General features: G+C 42.5%; 1 long non-coding RNA gene across 2 annotated transcripts in view; it reads left to right on the forward strand.

Moving 5' to 3' along the window:
- The window catches only part of LOC141741356 (uncharacterized), a 40,247-nt gene extending 23,265 nt beyond the window's left edge, over window positions 1-16,982 (forward strand). The window contains exons 2-6 of one of the 2 annotated variants that reach the window (XR_012586352.1): window positions 5,026-5,153; window positions 5,793-5,926; window positions 6,154-6,350; window positions 7,678-7,778; window positions 15,354-16,982. This is a non-coding gene — a long non-coding RNA (uncharacterized LOC141741356). Of the gene's footprint in view, window positions 1-5,025; window positions 5,154-5,792; window positions 5,927-6,153; window positions 6,351-7,677; window positions 7,779-14,584 lie in introns of both variants that reach the window. The other variant, XR_012586351.1, reaches the window with a different exon arrangement.
- Window positions 16,983-21,850: the final 4,868 nt, after the last annotated feature.

Here is a 21,850-nt window from a genome sequence, read left to right on the forward strand (position 1 = left end):
TGAAATCCTACACGTTTGGAGCAGGAGGTACTTTATTTCTGCTGGCTTGGCTAGCTGAAGCAATACTCTCGAGCAGCCCTGTGATCGCTAGATAGGAGGCAACGGGAGCGCACAGCAGCAGGCAGGGGAGTGGGACCGTCCCTCTTAGCTGCAACCTACACACACATAGTGTTAAGTTTAACGGGAAATTATACCCTCGTTGTGTCAGAGGTCCAGTTTATAAACATCCGCTTCCTATTCTGGAAGATAATTGAGATACGTGTGAAGCATATTGATCTCTTAATTCCAAAAACGTCTGTTGCATGGAGGTAGATTTTTCTTTAATTTACCCAAATCTTTCCTCCTTTGTATTGGATGAAAAAAATCAAATTCCTTTCAACCCTCCATGAACCACTGGGGACTCCCACTGATTCACAGAGGAGAGTGAACAGGGTCTGCAGGGGACATAAGTCAAAAGGCAGCACCATCCACTGGGAGCACAAAGAAATCCTGCAATAATTAGCCATGAATCTCCACTTTGGTGGAGACCTTCACCTTCTCACTAAGAAACGAGGGTTATTTAGTTTTCATCATTTGTTCTATGAGCCTGACCAATCCTCATAACTTTGTGGTTCCCCTCAAACTCGATAGTAGCACCGCCGTAGCTTCCTTTATGAACAGCTATTGGCTTTAAAAGGAATACAGTGCTGGTTTCCACTAGTATTTCCAAGTCTTTGTAACCTCTATTCACTCTGAGTCAGCACAGGGCTGGAAATTAGTTATGTCTTTTAAATGAGTGTTGAGGAGATTTTCTTGGGGAAAGTCCTGTATGTGGAAGATTCTGATGTGAAGCTTTTGGAGAACATTCAGCATGAATTTTAAAGATAGGCTGTAATTCGAAAAGTTACATGAAGTGATAAGTTTAAACATTAAAAAAGACTGTTAGAATCAGTTAACGACTTACTGCATTAATTAAGCTTCACAAACAGCCTGGTGAAAGTAGGCTAGAAAGAATATTTTATATATAAAGGAATAAACGGGGACAAGTCACGGGATTTGAAGATCCATGTAAGGTATTGGGTCAAAGGGCAGGACCCCAGAGATATGGCTCTCAGTCTTTGCCCTTGGCTCCTAGTGTAAGGTATATGCTGTTTTCTGGATCTGTGAACCCTGGAAGACAAATCCCGAGGGGACATATTTCACTTTTGCCACGGACTATACATATGAAGTTCAGAACAGACACTTGTTTTGACCTTTTGGGTGAGATCCTTTGCGTTTAAGTTTTAGTGAGTGCAGTGACAGCTTCTGCATCTGAACTCATCTTTCCCAGCTGTCCAGTCAGCGGAGATCTAGTCATCGGGCTCAGTTCAGTTACTTAAACATGATCACATGCAGCCATCTGAGAGTGCTCTCTCGTCTCCGTCATGGCCTCCTGTTGCCCCTGCACAGCATGTAGGTCATCAGTAAGTCTGGTGTCAAATCTATCTCTCTTCCATATGATTACGTAATTTCAGGCACCCCTAATGGCACTACACACATATGTTTAGGAATCTGAACTAAGTCCTTATCGAATGGATTTTAGAGAGCAATGCAGAAGTGAATTTTAGGATAAGATGTCTCATACCTTGGACTTCAACAGTGACCAGCCCACATGTCAGTGCTCCAGTGTAAATCTCCAGAGAGCCCAGCCCAATGCGTCTTTCACAGAGATTAATGATTATGAGAGATTGTTAGGCTCATAACTACAACAATACATTGGATGCTCAAAACTGAGCCCTCTCATGTGCTCCCCACCTCTTCCACAGCCTCCTCCGAGCTGCTACCTCATGTGTACCAAGCCCCAGGGCTTGTGCAGCTTCTCCCTGAGTGGCTGCAGCAGATCAGCCCAGTTTGGCTTTTCACCCTCACCGTGGCTGTGCACCCACAGAATTGCATGTCAGCCAAAATGCTTATATGAGCCACTCAACTCCATCTCTTCTCCACCGCTGCATCCTAGACACACTGTTGGCAGAGCAGTGCATCTCAGTGTACAGACTTTACAGTCTGGTTTCTGACTATTCCTTTCTCAGTGGTACAATGATGTTTTGTCCCAAATCTTTTCAGATTAGCCTAAGTTTTACTGTATGGTTTATTAAAAAAAAGAAAAAAAAAACTTGGTATTGCAGGCACTCATCTATGGGAAAAATTCTTCTTCCAAAAATAAACCCTTCCTGCTCAAGTTAGAGCCTGAGGCTTAAGGTATTAGCAATCTGGAACCGTAACAATACAAACATATGAGAAGCCCAAATGGGGCTGAACAGCGTTTGTGCACTATGCTGTCACTGCTTTCTTATCACCAGTTCAATAACCCTCTTGGGATTGCTTCTGCAGGACTTTTTCCCTGCATATTAACCGCATAAACAGGAAGACTGTGTGCCATCTACTGGCACCTAAACAAACATGACAAAGTTTCATTTCAAGTGCTAAATTCAAAAAATGTTCTGTGGCTTGAAATATATCTGCAGTAAAATGATAATTTATATGGCTGAAAATGCTTTTTTGCATAAACTTCTCAGGCAGGCAGTGGCAGTGCATCTCTTGCCCTGCCCAGCAGGAACCGACCACAGTCACAGTCACAGTCCCAGACTGTCAGTCACAACACTTATAGAATCATAGAATGGTTTAGGTTGGAAGGGACCTTAAAGATCACCTTGTTCCAATCCCCCTGCCATGGGCAGGGACACCTCCCACTAGACCAGGTTTCTCAAAGCCCCATCCAGCCTGGCCTTGAACACCTTCAGGGATGGGGCACCCACAACTGTTCAAGCCTGTCAAGGTCCCTCTGGATGGCATCCTTCCCCTCCAGCACAGCTTGGTGTCATCACCAAACTTGCTGAAGGTGCACTCAATCCCACTGTCCATGTCGCTGACAAAGATGTTGAACAGCACCAGTCCCAATACCGACCCCTGAGGAACACCACTTGTCACTGGTTTCCACTTGGACATTGAGCCGTTGACTCTTTGAGTGCAACCATCCAGCCAGTTCCTTATCCAGTGAGTGGTCCATCCATCAGATATGTTTCTCTCCAATTTAGAGACCAGGATGTCGTGTGGGAAAGCGTCAAACACTTTCCGTAAGTCCAGGTAGATGACATCAGTTGCTCTTCCACTATCCACCAACACTGTAACCCTTGTGAGTCACACAGCAAATCATTCCTATAGGCATTTTGGCCAAGTCACCTGGATGGTACTCAGCACTCCCTCTACTACTGCCTTCTTGCAGGTATGGGGTAGCAGTTTAAAGAGTTACTATAATTTCAGCTAGTTTGTTCTCACCCTCCTCTGGCAGTTACAGGTAGCTTCAGCACTGATCTCTCAGGTGGCGTCACTAACTGCACACTGGAGTGGACCAGGGACACTCTCAGGTTCTGTTGCGTATTCTCAGGCTGTCGGGTGTTTGGGACTACCTCCAAATGGTCACTTAAACCCTCCTGCTAGTTTCACCAGCAGCCACCTAGGTAAGGTGTCCAGGGACTTCCAGTATATTCCAGGAGAGACTATTAAGTCTTTCCTTCATATTCTTGCTCATTCCTATCTCCTGTCTCAAATCTCTCAGCCTCTCTTGTTTCTTTTGTTAGTGCTCTGCAGTTATTGTCTGTTACGTGCTTTTGCCAAGGATCAAGCTGCAGAGAACTATAAAAATAGAGGGAAAAAACAAACTATCAGATTTCTGCAATGTCAAAAGGATCAGCCAGTAGGTTTTGTGTAGCACTATCATTTTTCCTTGGCATTAAACGTTATGAATAGGGATAAATGTCACATTAGTGAATGTCACATAATTTCCTGAATATGCTTGTGCCTGGTTTAAAACAAAATAAAAAAAGGACAGAATTTAAAGGTGGGTACCAAACCCAATATTACATTTTCAGTCTAGTTTTCAGGAGCCCTAAATTGCCACACAGAGCTGCAATCTATGCCGCAATGTCAAAGTTAGTCACAGTAATCTGAACTACTGAGCCAAGTTCAGGCTCCCAGTTTTTAAAATCCTAGTCTTATTTTAATAAAAATGAGCAGATACACACAGTGGAGTTTACACTGCTTACTAATAAATATGCAGACCAGAATTTCTAATCCCACCCTCTACCACTGTCACCCTGAGCAAGCCAGTCTTTGCTGTAGTTCTCATACCTAAAGAACTGAGGAAATTGGATGAAAAATCTCCATTTCCCATTGCCAGTGATAATGAAAATTGTTTAACTGAGTGAGAGAAGCCCACCTCTGGCTTCCTGGTCACTTAAAGCTGCCAAGCACACCAACTGTAATGGCTAAGGCATCCTCAGGAACTGAGCAAGTTATACAATGAATAAGAAAGTTAAAATCCTTCTCCCTGTCACCATGCAGGTCTGTGGCACACCACAAAGGTCAACTTGTATCCTGATTTGGGAGTTGTGTAAATCTCAGGATAAGACAGTCTTTCTTTGTCCTGATAGTCAGACACCTGTAAGAAGGCTACTGACACACTCATAGTCTTAATTCAGAGGGATTTAGGGTTTTCAGGACAATAAGAACTTAAGGAAGAATTTAAACAAGAAGGTGAAAGAGTTATAAACTAGAACTAAGAGGTAATTCCACTTCTACAAGAGGCCTTAGAGAAAGAGAGAGTTGTGAAAGACAATGCTTGTGTGTTATGATAGGTAAGGATGAAAGAGATGCAAACGAATAAAGTTAAGGCTAGATTACGGAATCTTCAGGATTTAGGAGAGTGAGAACATGAAATGCAATTCGGCATGATGAAGAAGGAGGAGTGAAAAGGAGTAAAAAGATTCAAAGTGATGCAAATTACCTAAGAGTTGAGTGATTTTATTGATAACTTCAGCCTCTCTTGGGTTATAAAGTGAGGTTAAAGCACAAAGGGATATTTAGTCTGAAGATGATATGAATAACTGAATAACTGAAATAGCTCTAGTGGAAGCCACAATAATGCCAACCAACAGGTCAGATTAGCCGTACTCATTCATACAGTTTTGGTGAAGAAACATATTTACACAAAGGTATGCTTCTCCCCAGGTACTTGTCCCAGTGAACCTAGCAGTGTTCTCAATGCAGGTGCTGGTGGGAATGTATGAAGAGGCCCCTGGGAATTCAAGGAAAAGTGAAAATCCATCATTCCCTGAAGAAACTCTGCCACACTCCAGGTAAGGGTGTCATTTCCTTGCACTTGCAGAAAGAAAGGCAAGGGTGGCCAGGTCTTGATTCCTACACAGGAAGAAAAGGTTTTGGCAGAACAAATTCAGCTGTCCCTGAAGCTGCCCTTTTCTCTGAAGTCTAAATAACTTCATCCACGGTTAGACAAGCTAAAAAAAATGAGGATATACCAACCATTGTGTTTCAAGGTGTAAAGGAACATCCAACTGCCCACAGTCAGACAGACATTGACGTAAACAAGATTTTAACCTTCTATCTCTAGGATCTCATGTTGGCAAATGCTGCAGACTAAATAGCCTCTGACAGGATCCAGAGAGTTCTTGTGTTCTTATCACGCTGGTTTCTTATGATAAAAGCTCATAATGCTGAGAACTGAGCAATAATTTTCCAAAGCCTCATAGTTTTCTAATATTTTTTACATAGCAAATATTATAGGGTTGTGGCTTTATATTTCCCTGGCTTTAATTCCCTATATGCTGTTCTGTTATTGACGGAATCTACCACAGTCACTTTTTACACTTTCCCTCCTCCCTTCCCTCCCCCATCCAAAAAAATCTTCATTTTGGAATTTGCTACCTCATATGTCCAGCCCACCATTCTAATGCTGTTCATTTGTCTTATTTTCCCAGTCTACCCACATTTTTCTTTTATGGCGTTGTACCCATTGAAGCTTCTGGAAGAAGGCACTGGAGGACACATCTGTGAGTCAGTGTGGCCCTTCAAACTCGTGGTTCCTGCTACCTGCAGAGGTGCACACCTTCAGGTATGTTCTCCAGTGAGCACTGTGGAGCAGACATGGTCTGCCCATTCAGCTGATAAGGCTGACAGTGTCAAACCCAGATGAACAGGTTTAAATCTACTAACTTCCCTTCTAGGGGATGTAGCTCCTTTCTTGAGATATGTCACTGAGACATATTTTGGCTCAACCTTTCTAGACACCTCCTCTTCACTGACATTGCTTTCCTCGACTCATCTTCCATTTCATTACAGGCTCTGAAAACAGCTGCAGCTGTCCGAGGTTTGCAGTTACTTTGAAGCATTATGACAAAACTATACTTGCTAAATTATCCTGGTAAATACAGCCTCCATGGCATCAGAAGAAAAGTCCAAAAAACCAAGTCTCTTGCAATGCATTACGGTCACGGCTCATCTGACTTCCTCGACTTTGACCAATTGCACGGTTACCAGTAAGTGCAAAACAAAAGCTAACAGCCTGTTGCAGGGTGAAGATAAAAACAACTAAGACAGAAAATATAATAGTAGAGCTGCAAAATATAGTATAGCATAATATAACACATAATGTAATGTAGCCATCTTTACAATGGAATCTTTTGCTGTTACTTGAATTTATTTTTACTGTGCACTGGGAGTGTTTCAGGACTGTAGTATTTTTTCCATTAATTTATCAGGTCTTCTTAAGGAGACAGTAACAGGCTTCTTACTTTCTGCATAATTCCTGGAAGCCTTAATATCTTTCTTGCATGTATGGTGAGTACAATTTTTCATGTGCCTCTAATTTACAGATATGTACATGCAAACTGCACTCCAGCTTGCTGACTCTCTCCGTTTATTGAGAAGAGGCCCATGCATAATAGCATCACCTAGCAAACATATAAGCATATGAGTAACTTGGCTTGCAAGAATAGCTCCGCTAACTTAAATACAAAAATTTGCACTCCAGTGATGGCAGGGCTGTAGGTCCTGCCATGTAAACCTACCCATTTAAAGGATACCTACCCGGTATTTAAACTGGGTAGTGGTAGCAGATTTAGCTGTGGCAGCCAGGAATACAGCACAGGCTGCAAAACCCATGCAAGAGGTTGGACAGATATTTAGAGGGGCTTTGCAGGCTGAGCAGAGCTCCATGATACTGTGACTTATACTACAATCAGCCCTTGAAATAGTTTTCTTAAAACTGCAGCCATGATTCTTAAAACTGCGGCCATGCCAGGGCAGACTTAATCTCTGAGTATCTGGTGGTTCAACTCTAACCTACTGCTTCTGAACCGTCCTGAGAACTGTCATGAATCTCTTTCCACCATCCCAGCCAGGAACTGAAAAAAAAAGGCATAGGTTCACTGTCGAAGCTGGAAGCCTATTTAAGAGACAATTTTTAAACTTGTGTTTTCCCAAGTGCACTCTTCAAAATTAACTGGGTTTATCGTGTGCAATGATTTATGTGATTTCAAACTAAGATAACAATGCTGGATCAAACACACTTTTCCATAAAAAGAACCCATATTGTACAAAATTGTCAAAGACATTACAGCAACATAACAAGTCTTTGATGGAGCATAAAAAGATTCCTATTTAATTTCCGTGATTTGATACATTTTCCTGCCAAGGAGAATCCCGTCATTCAAGCCAAGCCCTTTGTTCCCTTTCTGAAGTTTGATGATGTTACAGAGACTGGCTTTCACTTTTTTTTCTAAACCATTTTCATCAAAACCAAATGGGGTGTCAAGACATCTGTTGCAGTGAGGGTGATAACAACATTTAGCATTTTTTGTCTAGGATCATTTTATCACTAAACAGAGTTCTGAGAAAAATGAACACAGCCTGATGACAATGGCCAAGACCAGCACAAATGGGGTGAAACTGGCTGGGACCAAGAGGTAAGAATGTATGGAGAATTGTCCCAGCAGTGTGAAAAGGGAGGTGGCGCAAGAAATAAGAAGCAAATTTGATTTTAATGATTTCTTAGGTGGCAATATTCTACCTCTGTCTAATTTTTTAAAGGTATAAGAATTTCAGTTTGCCCACAAGCTAAGTTAGAGGTTCGGAGCAATGCTGTTTTCTCCCTCCCAGTGTAATATGTGCAGGCAGCCAGTTGACATTTATGTTGTTTCAGAGTAATATATCACAAAGAAAACAAGCAGTTGCTGTTCCTGATGATGTCAAGCTGATGGCACGATGGAAGTCTTCGTACTATCCCTGGAATTGCAAGACAGGAGACACTTGCTGTCTGGGCAGCCGTAGGCAAGGGCTACTTTGCATAGTAGCCACTGTGCTCTTGGAAGTGGAGAAATCAGAGGGGATATATCTGCAGTCAGATAAAATAGGAATGGGTTCAAACTTTTGCAACACCCCTTGGCTTTCCTGCATTCTGTTTTAAAGGTCTTTTTAATTTTTATTTATCCCTGTATTCCTCACTGCTGGCTATGGCCAGAACTCTGGAGGAAGAGTAGCTGTTTCTGTTCTCCCTGCTAGAAGCTGTAAGCACATACCATGCCAAAAACTCAAGACTGACTGTTTCATGAGAGGTTTCATGATAACTCCTGCCAGGAGACTCTGACAAGATTTGAATAATCACTGCAGGTTTGGTGCTTATCTAAACTAGACACTTCTCTGACTGTCTAATTCAGATTAAATGTCTGCACAGAGAAATGAGAAACCTTTTCCACCCAGCAGGGGCAGTTGGGGCTGTGGATTCAGATAGCAGACTTCAATAGAGCCAACTTGGAGCTGGTGAGTAAGAGACAGGCAATGGTTGGCTCCGTCCCCTCACCACTATCTGCCGTGCAGAGTGGTTAAGCTAGCGTGAGAAAGAAGATTAGTAACAAATTACTCTCCTCTTCTCCGTAACTCCTGGAAGCAAGGATGATGCAAGAAGGATCCTCCTGCTCAGAGGTTTTCCTCCAGCTCAGACCGCCAGCTCGCTCCTGTCCTAGCCCAGCTTATCCACCACCTGTTCCTCAGAGCTGTGCCCGAAAGTTACAGTCAAGTCCAGTTACATCAAAAAAAGAGAAAGGGAGAAAAAAGATGGAACCTCTTACATTACACAGGAGCCGGGAAATAGGAGAAGCTTCTTGCTGATCTGTAGAGGAGGACAGCACTGTGCTGATGCAAGAGGATAACAGCAACAAGAGATTTAGAATTCATCAACTCTAATTCTTACAAGGGTACAATAATGGAAAAAGAAGCCAAAGCTCTGATTCAAGAGCTGGTAGCAGACAATTGTTCTAGCAACGCTAGCACTTCTACACATGTTCAGAAGAATGCTTAAGTTTCTGTAAATGTCAAAAGTTAGAAGAGACAAAGTGAAAGAACAGAAATGTTGCGATCCTTAAAAAGACTAGACAGAAAACCCGGTAACTCTAGCTCTGTCAGCCTGACTTCTGTTCCAGGTAAAATATTAGCAAAACCTGAGAGGAGCATTTATTTTTAGGTGGATAGAGCAGACAAACCTATTGGCTTAAAGCCAAGAGGGATTTGTGAATCAGACAATGCCAAAGAAATCTGATAGCCTTTTTTAATATGGTATCTGAGTGGGTGGGTTTTTATAAAAAAGACCTGTGCCATATGGAAACAGATTAAATAATGCCTGGATAAGAATTCAATAAAGTGACGAGCAAGCACTTTACATGAATACTGTGTCCGTACAGAAAGTCCTTGCACTTTTTTAAAGGGTATCCTTTTACCCAGGTGCTTTCTCTACAATAAGGCAAAATGAGTTTTGCTCAACATAATTCAGAAAATAAACACAGGACAGGCCTGGTAAAAGATAGCAGAGTCTCCAACTTGACATTTCTATCTCTTTCTCTCTTTCCTTCCTTCCTTTCCTTCCTTCCTTCCTTCCTTCCTTCCTTCCTTCCTTCCTTCCTTCCTTCCTTCCTTCCTTCCTTCCTTCCTTCCTTCCTTCCTTCCTTCCTTCCTTCCTTCCTTCCTTCCTTCCTTCCTTCCTTCCTTCCTTCCTTCCTTCCTTCCTTCTCTTTCTTTCTTTTTTTCCTGTGTCTCCCTTTCTTGCTCTCTATTTCTCTTTCACCCCCTCTCTCTCTCTGTCTCTCTCTCTCCCCTTTTCCTTATATATCTCTCTCTCCCCTCTTATTTTTCTCTTGCTTTCTCCCTTCCCTTCTCTCTCCCCTGTTTTCCCACTCTCATAGATGCTCTTGCATAAAAACACACACCTTCATGCGTACTGGTTTGTTTGAGGTGCCGACTGCAGGCTGTTGAGATGACCTACGTTGAAGGGGCACACTTAGAAGGACTCAAAAGAAAGACAAACTCAACATTCACTGTCTCAAGAGATGAAATCAGTGTGTAATTTACTAATGAATTACACCCATGGGGTACAATGCTCACACCAAACTTTTTTATTGCAATAAACCCATGGCATTACTGAAGTCACTCAAAATTAAGTCAGAACAGACCACCTCCACTCCACTCTATATGGGATGGGCTCAGTGGGAAGCATTTCTTGGTAAAATCAGGCATTATATGTGTGCCCTTACACGTCCTTGGACAGAGCTATGGCAAGTTTAGTTTCCTTTTCCTTGTCTGTGGGGTTTGAATTCAAAATGAGAAACAGACATGGTTCTTCTTGTGTGGGATCAAAAGAAATTCTTCTTTCTTTCTTTCCATAAGCCAATAAAGCAATGGAATGGCATGGTAATGCCTCCTCTTTTTTTCATGTTGGAAGATATTAAAACCACTTTGATTTTTCTTGCAGTTCTAGGGGAGAACACATTAGAAGCTGCATGCCAGGAAAATTCAATTGAAAAGGAATGTTCTGGCCTCAGCTGCCGCCATAGCTCACCCATGGGCTGGCTAATTTTCCCCTCCCCACTCTCCTCAAACAAAGCTTTATCTATTTGCTGTGGTGCAGCTTCATGCCTCGCACAAAGCAATGCGGACAGCAGGCCGCCGGGAGGTTGCCATTCTCTCTGCTGTGCTCTGCTTTTCTCTCTACCCACTAGCAATGCAAGGTAATTGCATGTGCGTGATCAAGATCCGATACATTTTAATACGACTTCCTCAGCAACCGAGCTTCTCATATATCTATGGTTTCTCTGACACAACCTATTTGCTCTAATAATTTTGCCCAGGTAGATTCTGAGAGCTTTATAAATTTCTCTAGGATTTCTGGATACCTCTAAGGGCTAGATGGAAGAGATCATGGGCAAAATTTCAGGAGAACAGCCATGCTGGTGTTATAGTGTATGTACTCATGTCTCGGTTAGCATACACAGCAGATCCAGAAAGAAAGGTTATGGAAATTCTAGAAAACCCCTTGAAATGTCATCATTGCTTATGAATTTGTATACAGAAATCTAATACATAGAGACTGCCGATTAGTCATAGTTCTGTGCCTAACCGCTGCCTATCAATTTCTTTGCCCTTTATGATTGAAAAAAAAAAAAAAAGAAAGAAAAGAAATCAAAGGATAAGCTTCTAAAAATGGCTGTGTCTGGCACAGAGGATTTAGTCCCTGCTAGCACTGCAAATTTTATGCAGTGACTTCTGTGAGCACTGTGCAGAGCTGCAGAAAGCTCTGAGAATGAGTCCTCTCGGAAGCCCTTCCACCTGGGTTGCCTCACCCACCAGTTTTACTCCCTTGCGGACAATCTTCCACAGAATCGGCTTTAATGACTCTCCAAGGGAATGAGTATGTTGACCAGACCAACCGTTTGCAGGATACTGCCCTCTGTCTTACGTTTAACGCAGAACCACAGTGTGAGTAGCTGTCACAGCTGTGACATATGTAGCGATACGCGAAGGGAAAGTTCACGCGCTCTGCTCTGGTGTGAACATACAATTGCCTTCTTTGCGTAGTGGTTTTAGAGCAGGAATTGCAACTTAATCAAAATTGCGAGCAATAGTTCAGGCGAGAGGCTGTGGTGAGCACCGAATAATTCTGCCTGGATGGAGATTTTATTGCTGAAATTGGGAGCGAAGCCAAAACAACAGTAAGCTGGCAAAAAACGTACAGTTTTTCCCCCTTCTAGGAAACCTTGCAAGCACTTGATTAAGAAAGACTTGTGAATCCCACAGGTATGTTGCATTTCACCTGTATACCAAGGATTACTTAGTAATTTCTGAGCAGCAGAATCCTTCATTCTCAGCACATCCTCCTTTCCAGAGACCAATGATGAAAATTAAATTGTCAAAATCACGTAGGATCAGGTTGCTTTCTTAGCTTCGGCCTAGCAATGCCTTCCCAAATCATAGAATCATAAAATCATAGGTTGGAAAAGACCTGGAAGATCATCAAGTCCAATCATTAACCTAGCACTGCCAAGTTACCACTGAACCATGTCCCTCAGCACATCTTTTAAATACCTCCAGGGATGGTGACAACCACTTCCCTGGGCATCCAGCACTTCCCTGGGCAAATGATTGATTCTTCATCCCCAACCGATTCCCAACTGTGCCTAAGCAGTTAGAGCCCTGTCAGACTTAACACAGCTTTCTCTTACACATATTGCACAACTACGTAGAGGAGGGCCTTTGCGTATTTTGAGAACAGAACCAACATTACCCAAATTTTCATTTCTCCATCCTACGATCTGACAGTCAAGTTAATCTCAAAGGTGACTTACAGGACTTATGTTCATATAATTATGCCCAAACATCCATCCCAAATAAAAATCCCTAGCTATATGTACCTATGTTGTGTGTGTATATATAAACATATATATCAATGGGCATTTAGACATGAAAAAAAGCACCACTAGGTTTCTAATGGTGGCCTCAGAATTTTATTTCAGCTTCCTTTGGCTGCATTTAGTTTCATTTCAATTAAGTCAGCTACACTAGTAATTTGTTTCGGTCTTTTCATATGTTCTGACACTATTTTCTCTTGTACCTAGAGGTTTCAATGGTTATTGGCAGCTCCTATCCTGCAATTCTTATTTACTATTACTTATTACTTCTACAAAATATTTAAAATAGGAAATGCTGAAACATAAAATTATAAGAAAATTGGGCTAAATGAAATCTGAAAAGATTGTTTCATGCAGCCCCTATGCTAAGGCAAGATCGCCTATCACAGTATGACTCCTGGGTTTTTTTTTTCTAACCTCACCAAAACCACCTCCAGGGCTGAAGAATGTGTACCTTCCCTAGAGATGTATTGCATTGCTTCATTGCCCCCACACTCCCAAAATTTTTCCTAACAGCTAAATTGAATCTTCTGTGCTAACGTATCTGGTACCATATTGGTAAATGCTGACTATTAAGTGGCAGATGTAATGGTTTCAGGGAAAATTTTCAGAGGAGCTATGAGAGAAAGTAATGCAATTTTTACTTTATCTCAGCATTTATGAAATGAATTTTATATAATTTTTATAACTGAGAAAAGACCTGAAAACCCTCACGAAGATTATTTTTTCTGAAGTTTATATCATCATTGATGACATTTAATGATGAGGTTGGAATAATCTCCATAAATTGTGTCACACAAGGAAATTAAAAAGCAACTCACAAGTTTGGGTTGTTTTTTGTTTGTTTTTTTTTTTTATATAAGAACCATCATCTGTTTTATTCCTGCAGGATTTTCAGTAGTTATTGTTATTACAGATGAGACCTTGATACTCCTAATAACACCAAAAGTTATTTTGGGCATCCATTCATTTAATACTTTTGTAAGAAAGAGCTATGCCAGATTACGAGTGGGATGTGATTTGATATGAGTTACTTATCAAGAACTGACATCGGTGTTTCTATTTCTATTGCTGAAAAAATTCTATACAAAGCCATAAAACATTCATGTCTAGCAAGAGGAAACAGATGAGGTGTACCTTACACACAGATACGTGATGCAGTTACTGGAAAAGTGAAAAGCTGCTCTGTTGGCACTGCTAGTACACTGAACACTGAGTTGTCCTGGATAAAAGGCATACTAAAACTTTGTCTAGGTCCATCCAATGTCAAACATGAACCGATACTATTGAAGGCTGGTAGACAGAGAGACTAGGAGCTTTTGGGAGCACTGCAGAGAGACAACTTTAGCAAGTGTTGGGGGAGGGGAACATGGGATCAGAAAGGGTCGAAGCATGGGAGGATGACCAGAGAGGAGGGAAAAGGATGGAGGGAATGCTGTTAGGAATAATGTTAACAGCACAGTGAGCTGGGCACGTTAGCCTAACGTTCCTTATAGAAATACTACAGACATGAGCTCATGGACAACACTGCAACGATCGCTTTATACTGAAAGGGTAATCTTTCCTTCCCATAGATATTCATGTCCCAAAGCTTCTGAAATAAATCTTTAGCAAAATTAGGGAGCATTATTTGCATCCTATCTTTCCTACATGCTGGAAATACATTAAAACCAAGGTCAATGGACAACAGTTTGTAATGGAGCTCTCAACTCACTACAAGCAGGAGTTGTCCATTAGCTGGCATTTCAACTCTGTTCCTAAAAAGGAAAACAGGGCAAGTATTCTGTCAATGTGAGTAAAACAATCTTTTAAAGCTAAAGCTTAAATTGCATAAAGAGCACGAAAGAAAAATTAGTAGCTCTTTTGTGGTCTAATTTATGCTCCTTATTTGCAGCAGCAACTCATTCTGATGATTAAATGTTCACTAACCTTTAAAAAATAAAGCTTTAACCAAAAGGATTTAAAGGGGTTTAGTGTTGAATTTTACGGACCTTGCCAAAGTGTAATCTGAAGTCTTACATTTTTGTTCCCATCCTCAGCATGCCATAGCTTGAATCATAAAGCTAGCACTCAGCATCTTGGCTGTGGCTCAAGATCAACTGAAGTCACATGCAGGGTAAAGTGGTGAAGGTGACATTTCTTCTCCTACCTGGCTCAGGAAAAAAAAAAGTAATGATCTCTGCAGCAAGCTGTGAAGGAATTAAACTCATAAGTTTGTGGCAAAGAGTCTCTGGTTCCAGTTTTCCACATCTAAATACTCTCTTTAATATGCAGAGTAAGAAAGTGCTAGGCAAGACTGGATGTAAATTCATCGCTGACCTGGGACATACAGTGCTGTGCTCTTTGATCATATGATTGACAACTGGCAAGAGCCTGCATTGTTTCTCTGTTACCTCGTGAGTATATTTGCAAGGTATTAGGAACAGGACACGTGTCAGTACAGGGCAAGAGAGAAAAAGGTTGAAAAGCAAACAGGAATAAATACCCCCATCCAAAAGAGTGCTCCATGGCAACATTAAGCTGAAGAGAGGATCAAATGCAAATGCTGATTTTTAATACTCCTCACTCTCGGTGCGAGGGAGGTGGGTCCAAATACAAACTTCCCAGTGTGCTCGTCCCTAAATGGAGAACACCAAGCAACACTGCTTTCTGGAATTTGAAATGCTGATTTTGTGACTCCTAGGCCAGACTAGTCATAACAAGAGAATTAATTAACTGGGAGTATTCATATCATGATCAAAGCAGTATATGAAGCCTTTGCGTGCCTCTTTATGAAATACTCTGGTGAAATAGTTGTAACTCCTCCAGGATTGGGAAAGAATTTAAAACCTCCTGCAATGCCGCACCTACCAAATAGCACCAAAGAAGAGATGCCCATGATGCAGAGACGCGGGCTGTCCTCACCAGCCACCACTGCCAGCCTTCCCTGCACCTTCCCCCAGGCATGTGGCACGGGACATCGCTGGAAACAAGAAACTGAAGCAGCCCAGCCCGGCAGTCCTTGCCGCACCTGTCATGAGAGTCGGTTGCAACATGAAGAGGCAGTCACAGCTGCTGACACAGAAAAAAAAAGTAAAAAAACAAACCTAAAAAATGCCTGTACCCGTGCACCTCTAAACAGCAGGGACTGACCCCACCAGGCTGCCCTGGGAGCCCTGATGGTGCTGCTGGGGACCCCAGCGTCCTTCCCTGCTCCCTTTTCTGCAGCTGCTACGTGGTGGCTCAGGGTGGGGGGGACTTTACCTTCACAGGCAGATGCATGAAACACAAGAGGATTAAAAAATACCACCCCAGGTATTTTTTCCTGAAACATGCCCCAGGTGAATCTGGTGCCTACAAAACAATTAACTGGAGCAAACTCCCACTTCTATTTTAACTTCTAGTGTCTGAACAAAAGCCATTAGGAGGCATTTTGGGGTTCAGCTCACCTTGTCCCCAGCATGGTATCTCAGCACTACTCAGAGCTTCAGGTCCACACGGTGGAACAGGAATTAAACTGGGTTTCCCAAAGGGACATGAAGTCACTCTGAACAATTTAACTATTTACCCATGGTGGAATCAGGAAATAAACACGAGAACACAAATTTTATTCAGATATTTTATCTACAAGATGATGTGAGTGTGTATGTAAAGTTTATAAATGTATGTGGTTCCTTTATATGTATTCATGAAGAATATCCCTTATATCCCGCATTTGAGTAAAATTATTTCCAACCAATACAAAGCAGCACTCTCTTCCACTTCTAGGCAAACATCTAATTACACATCACTTTATTTCAAACTGCTCCACAAAGTTTTTATTCATCTGTTATCAAGTATTTCCACCAGTACAGTTGTAACAGTACAGTTACAAAAATAAAGTTCAGTTGCTTAACTCTTTCCATTTTATAATACAAAGCCCCTCAAAACAATGAAAAGAAAGTAACAGCTCTGAGTACTACTAGAAGTTGTAATGAATTACGGTAAGCAAATTGCTGTGTATCTACAGCCACTCACACCTCTCACTACCTTGAAATGAAAAATAGATTCTGTCAAACAGGCATAAATCATACAAATGTTTCAAAATAGACTCATTTTCAAAGGGCAGCATGATATGAAAAGTATTTTCATGAGATACAGTTCTGCTGAACCACTCACATCAACAATCGAACAGCAGCAATCATATATTGTATTAAATGTAGGAGTTCAAATAGCCCATGCCTTTCTCTCTTTCTGTTTCAATCTATACAGAAAATCTAAATATTTATTATTTTTGTGCCCATTTGCATATATGAACTTTTATGTGCATGTTTATGTTCTGCATTATGTAAGATAAACAATGCAAATATATAAACCCTTAAGCGCTAGACACTGAATGATTGAGTTATGCACATACATATGCTTCTAGCTGTTCGGAAACCTACATGCAATAAATGGCACATTTGGTTGTGTAATCGTATAACTTGTGCATTTCTTCAGCTCCTGACCAGCTGGACTGCGTTTAGCCCACTCCGTGGGTGTCCTTTGTACAAGCCCGTGTCTAGAAGAACTTACATGTTTTACACGATACAAAAATAAGACTTACAGGCTGAAATCCGTGTACAACTGGAGCTTAATCTACCTTCTCGGGAATTACTGCACTATTCCAGGCCTTTGAGTATCTTTGAACAGCTGTTGTTAAAAAAATAGCTACGACCCAGTAGTACAAGGTCCTTTGTTCATATCCAGCCCCAGTGCAGGTAGTTCACAGTCTTGGCAGACTGAGACTGTGAAATGAGGGCTCCTCTGCTTCCAAATGACTGCCGCCCAACTCTCAGGCTGAAAAAACAGCCATTTCTCTGACCCCAAACACACATCTGTACCTAGTTCCAGGCCTAAGAAACATAAGAAAGGGAGATTTTTTGCCACTGGAAAGTAATAAATATCAGCTTCCTCATGGGATATAGTGCTTCTTCCTTCCAATCTCGGAAGATCATTAAATATGAGAGTTTAAGGTAGTTGTGAGTACTTTTAGAGGCGTGCATTTTTCAAGTGGGCTAGCTCTTAATTTTTCTTTCAGTTAAAATGAGTGGAGAGCTTTGCGTGGCAACACCTTTCACACCTACTGCTGGAGAGTCAGGTTGCATATGGGTACTTGACTTCCAGCCCAGCCCAGGGTGGTGGCAAAAGTCTTAATCTCAACAAAAGGGAAGATTGATGTGGGTGCCCTGGAACACCTGCTGCTGAAGCTGAAGTGTTTGGGGCACTCTCCTGCCTACCCTGAAGTCGGTGTGAACTGTCCTCTTGCCCTTCGCAGAAAGAGGATCAGGCCCTCGCTGAACAAGATTAATAGGAGGGAGCCTGCCATTGATTACGTGCTGCTGTCCTCACCACGCCAGAGGGCAAGTCAAGGGGTGAATTACAACCACCCAGGGACTCCAAAACACGAGAAGAAATCAAACCGATGGACACACACTGGAAATTAAAGCATGCTGTCTCTGAGAGAAAGCAAAAAGACTTATGTTTCCAGTCACTTGCAGCCTGCAACAGGCCAACTCCTACAAGAGCCGTTTCATTAAAACTTCGCTTTGCTTAGTCCAGACGAGGAAGTGCTCCCACTTATACCACTGACATTACTTGTGTAATGCTTATTCCAGAGTAAGAGTGGATTTGGCAGAGACCCACGAGGAATAAGAATTCACACGAGGAGAGGGGAACACTGGTGTAACAAGTTTGGTTTAAATTCTGGGTTTAGCACATGATAAGAGAACTTCCCTCTGTAGACAGGAGCTACATCAGAGGTGACGCTTTTTTTTGCCAGAGTTCAGAGAGAGAATTAGATGTTTCCCTTGTGCCAAACAGTACTCTGAAGGACCAATTAGACACTATTTCCAGGTAATTCCATTTGAGACTGTGTTGCGTTACGCTTCCCAGGATGCGGTAGTGTCATTCATTTTTTTGGACTGAAAATTTTAACGACTTGCACCTTGGCTGCCATTGTGTCTGTGAGCAGCAAGGGCAAGCTGCTCTGCAAGGGAAGGGGGGCAGGATGCTGAGCAGAACAAGGTGGACCAGGCAGAGACCTTGCTGACAAGGGCACTGTCCCACAGCACCCAACCGAGGTGAGCAGGGCAGAGTTGGTGGTGGTAACCAGGTCAGACACAGTCCAGTGATTGCCAGACAAATCCACAGCGATGAGGAAGGTCTGAGGTAATGTGACGAAGCCTGTCTGTGGGTCAGGGTGAGGGTCTGGATTAACAAGGTGCGTGGCCAGGCAGGGCATGGGTGCAGCACAGCTCAGGCGGAGTCCAAGTCATCCTAAATGCAGCTCCCAAGCAGAGGAGGGGGGAGCTCCTGCTGAGGCTTTTTTCAGCTTCTCGTCAAACAGCTCTTTCTTCACAACGTTTTCAAGGCCGGACAGCTGTTTATCGAACCTGGCCCTGAGCCCGGGCAGCCAAACCCACGGGAGAAGGGGACGTGCACTCAGGGCCCTGATGCTCTGCAGCCAACCAAGCACTTTCCATTCCTAGTGCGCTTTTCACAGGACACAGCATAACCTCACAGTGGCACCAAGTGAAAACTGCAGTTTTCCTGCTCTTGGTGAGATTCTCAGACCTTCCAAGGCCTTTTGAGATGTTTAAGCCTGATTCTCATCTGCGTTAAATACTGCAGACTGTTAAACTGGTAGAATGGACAATTAAACTCTCTGGATTTTGTCCCAGCATGCCGAAATGCCATCTAAATCCTTTGCCTTAGCCTATGAAGACTGAGAGGCTCGGCAGACCTCAGAGGTCCAAAGTAATCCAGTTGCCGAAAACCAGCCAAGAGGAAACAGGGCAGCAGGAGCTGGGTGATTGCACAGACTTCCAGCGGCCAGGGAGAACCTGGCTGCTGCATCTTTTTCCCTTCATCTCTGACTGCAAGTCCCTGACCCCTTGTAATGTGTGGGTTTGCCTCCATTATGAAGCACATTGCTATTTGTACAGAAGATGGTGTCTTCCTCACTGTTCTTCCTCACTATTCTCCAACAGTGCTTCTTTTCCAGCAACCTCAGCTCTCTTAGTCTTTGGCTTTTTTTTTTTTTTTTTTAGAGTGTTAGCCTCAACATTGCTGGATGCAGGCTGGAAACCTGAAATTAAGGAGCTTAAAAATTGGAATATAAATAAAATCATTCAAATATTAATATTTTTAAGCAAATCTCATGATTTTTAAGCCATCACCTGGGCTTTCTGGATCTCTGCAAGACCAATGGGCTTAGACAGACCTGCAAAGATTTGTGTCTTCTTATTGTGATTGAATTTTGCTCTAACGAGGCAGAAGAGTCAACCTAGACCCTCAGACTACTCCATGTTGCTAATACTCCGAATAGAATTGCTGAGTTTTCATTTCCTCTGAAAGAAAGTATTACATGGCTTCACCAGTGCTCTGCTTGGAGATAGAGTAATGATTAGCTACATTCCACTTTAAAGTGTCATTAATATTCCCCATATGTAATTAATGCCTCTAATTCTACACAGAGATATCATGACAAACAACCACCTGTCTTTCTTTTTATTTCATTGTGGTTCTTGAACCCTTGGCTCAGGTTATGTGTCTCTGGAATGTCAAATAAGGAATTTACTTTTCCATCCATCAGTTTACACCCTGCATGCAGTTTGATGGCATCTTGCTAATACAGCCTGGTTGCACTGTAATTCACCTTATAATCCATTGTATCAACACTGACTGTTCAATGTGCAACTTCCTAACAAGGTGGCCAGCGCCTCTTAGGCACCGTATTGCCTTGGGAGACTGGTATTTTAAAATCTGTGCCCAAGACCGAGGCTGTCTGGCTTGAAGCTCCTGACTGTCATAATTAGATATAACTTCCTACACTGGAAAACGGCAAAATAAATACTCTGCTCAGGCAAAAAGGTGCCCATCTGCTTCAGGACTGCCCTTCTGCTCTAGCGCATCCCACATTCCAAATCCCAGGTGTGCGATTGAGTAACAGGAAAAGCTCGTGGTGCCTCCAGGGCTGCCGCGTGTGTCAGCGGAGCACTCCTTTCTTCTCTTTTGGGCACTTGCAATGCATGGATAGGATTCTGCTAATTATTTCACTTATTTCTTTTGATGCCTCGGAAACAGCAGGAAGCTGGACCAGCACAAGGTGGGTCTGGCTGTTGGCTGCAGGGCAGGCTCAGGGAGCCGGTGTTCTCCTCCCAGCCCTGTCACTCGCCTGCCGTGAGTCCAAGAACATCTGATTGTGTTTCATGCGTGCTCTGCTCTACCGGCTGATACAATGGTATTTTTACAGAGTCCCTTGAAATATGCTGGTGAAGGTGATATAATAAAAGACATGGTAAGACAGCCATATTAGAAGATAGACATTGTGTTGCTAGTGGTGCACTTTGGTGTTAGAGGTCCACACTTCTTTTGAATAAACCAATGGTGAGTTCATAGGTACTGCTGCCAGTTTTTGGTCCAAAATACACCACATGAAACTCACAGCATGTCAGCAAGTAAGACAACTAGAAGTTGGATGAAATAAGGCCCTATAACAGTGGCAGATCTCAACAGAGGTCCTTACACAGGTAGATAGTAACTGCCTGTGAAGCGCCACTTGCAGGAGGCCAGTTGGTAACTCTCAGAGGCCTCTGCTGAACCTAAAAACCCAAAGAAAACAATGCATTTTGTCAAACGCCCTCTGCTGTCACTATCAACAATGGATTTCCCTACGTAGATAACCGACTACTCAGTTTTCCAGGTCTTCTGTAATAAGTGTGAGGCCTTAATCATATTGTCTAACGAAATACTACAGGAAATGTTTCAGTTTGAAATTCAGCATCTCTGTAAACCTGACCGAATGCAGAACTGAAAACCATTGTCCAAAAAAGATTTAAAATACAAATATTTTTTGTATAGTCTTAAACTCCCTCCAGTGAATCTGTCCATGCAGACAGCAGCAGGCACATGCAATGTCATCATCCTGAGCTTGTGCACAGATGTAGGAATCTGCTCCTGCAGTTTAGAGAGAGTCTGGGAGCTTGCCTTCAGCTTCATTGTAAAAGAAAGTTCGGAAACTATGAAAATTGCCAAGGTCAATGAAACCTAACTAGAAGAGAGCCTGAACACACAACTTGATCTCCAGTGTTACCCTGATACACCCGTGAGTGTTTGTGGTCACTCATCTATTTGGCAATTAGCTATGGTTGTTTAGAGGTTGCCAAGAATGCAGGGGCAGCTCTCATTAACTAAAAAAGAAGATTACACATTTTGTTTACATCTGGCACTCAGGATACTTTTCAGGAAAGAGTCCACGGGGCAGCTTCTTGCAAAAACCCCACCACTGTTTGTACTATTTTCCA

This window comes from Larus michahellis, chromosome 1, assembly GCF_964199755.1.
Source record: "Larus michahellis chromosome 1, bLarMic1.1, whole genome shotgun sequence".
Taxonomy (NCBI): domain Eukaryota; kingdom Metazoa; phylum Chordata; class Aves; order Charadriiformes; family Laridae; genus Larus; species Larus michahellis.